The sequence below is a fragment of the Fragaria vesca genome, linkage group LG6, assembly GCF_000184155.1.
Source record: "Fragaria vesca subsp. vesca linkage group LG6, FraVesHawaii_1.0, whole genome shotgun sequence".
Taxonomy (NCBI): Eukaryota; Viridiplantae; Streptophyta; class Magnoliopsida; order Rosales; family Rosaceae; genus Fragaria; species Fragaria vesca.
The window spans coordinates 33,787,192-33,789,416 of record NC_020496.1 but is presented as its reverse complement, the minus strand read 5'-3'; positions in this window follow the sequence as shown (position 1 = coordinate 33,789,416).

Sequence of the window (2,225 nt, the reverse complement as noted above, 5' to 3'; positions counted from 1 at the left end):
TTAAATTTGTGTTACTTAAAAATATTTCAATCATGTGTGCGTATTCATCAATTTTTTATTTTTATTTTTTCAGTAACTTATTGAGCAAACTGAATCTGGGTAATATGTCAGCAGGTTTTGTGATCACAGCACATGGATTGACCGAGTTTAACATTTAGCAGGCTACCTGCGTTGAAGAACACTGCTTACTAATTAGCTGGAAACTAATTGGAATCTAGCTACGTAATTATCATTAGCTTGCAGCAAGATACCCATTATTAAGATACTAAACAGAGCTTGATGATGCATATAATATATACACTAGCGTGAGATGCATTAGTGCTGAGTTCTGATCAGTACGTAGACATGACCAAAGACAGTAGTCAAGCTCGGATTGCTTAGTTTTGTCTGTAGAGAGATTGCTGATTATTAATCAAAGACTCGCTCTAAAAGATAGTTAATTAGCAGCTAAAAGGAATCAATATTGATGCTTCCTTTAAGTACATATTCTCCTGTGTTTTTCTTTATTCCAAAACCTCTTTGCTTGCTTTCACATTTGTGCAGATCGACTACATGCATAGAGAGAGAGAGAGAAGAAATCAACTTTAGCAGGACCATTTTGGTTCTTTTGGTCTCCTGCATTCTTATATATGGATTAACTTTACATAAAAGTGAACTAATACCTGGAACTTCCAAAGGGGTATTATTCTCTTTTTATCTATATAGGATAGGATTAGTTACTACATAGGACACTTACTTTAGTGACAGAATAATATATAGGGAACTGTTAAACACATCAAATTAAGTTCTAGTTGTTAAAACTAACCCGAGAAAGGGTTAGGGGCCTGCGGTTAATGTGACTTAATAATCTGATTTGATAGTGCAGAAAAAAAACTAAGATCAGGGTACGGTTAAGCGATTAGCATTGAGAAGTTTACATCGATCTGATTATTAGATGAGTTGGTTGTTGTTCTTTGTGCTCTGGATCATATATATTTGTCGGATTTGTGTTTGCCTGCTGCATATGTTTAGTTGTCTTCTAATACTATTTTGATTGTGGTCCAAGAAAGTGATTGAAGGTGAAATTTGCTTAGGTCGTGATTTGCGTGCCAAGTTTTATGTTGCAAGAGAGCTTAAAAAAGAAGGTCTATCTTTATAAGTGATACAGTATCTTGATTAATGTTTGAAATTTGGATTTTCCCTTCATATATGTCAAAAATTGAAACCCACAATATTATCATAATAAAATCAGTGAAGGATTTAGCAAACTTCAACAACATATCCGTCCGGATAAGAATAGCCGAATTGGGAGTTGGTGAGTGTGAATGTGTAGCAAAGTTCCGCACGAATTATCGAGTAGAAGATCTTGAACGTCGACAAAGGTGAAATATGTCCAAAGTATAGTAAGTCTCTCCTACCTTGTTGCAATTTTAATATAAACCATATAAGATCCTTATGCTCATTAATCTGTGTCAGTTTATGTAGGTGATCGATGCCTTGTATCTTTAACAATTAAGATATCGATGTTACGTTTCTTCAATAAATTTATATGAACGAATAAGTCTTCATACCACATATATTCTTTTGGGCCAATTACATATAAGTTCACTTTGAGATATTTTTTCCCACATAGATTCACCCCAACATTTTTACCCACATAAGTCCACCCAAGTCTAAATAAGGTTTTGTATTAAGTATTGAAGTTCAACGTAATTACAGACTACCATCCAATAAAAAAAATTAGATTTTCTCTTTTATATTTACAAGAATGCCATTAGTATAAAAAGTCAACAACCACTCTCATTTCGGAACAGTCTCCGGCCGACTTCCTGCGAGGTTTCCGGCCGACCTCCAGTGAGGTTTCCGGCCGACCCTCCGACGAGGTTTCCGGCCGACCTCTGGCGAGATTTCCAACCGAACTCCGGAGAGGTTTCCGGCCGACCTCCGACGATGACAAAAATTACTGCTACTAACTATAAAAGCTATTACCACCAGCTACAAAAGCTACTACCACCGCCTACAAAAGCTACTACTGTGAGGTTTCCGATGAACACAAAAGCTACTACCACCAGCCACAAAACCTACTACCACCGCCTACAAAAGCTACTACCACCGCCTACAAAAGCTACTACTGTGAGGTTTCCGACGAACACAAAACTACTACCACCGCCTACAAAGCTACTACCACTGCCTACAAAAGTTACTACCACCGCCTACAAAAGCTACTACTGTGAGGTTTTCGACGA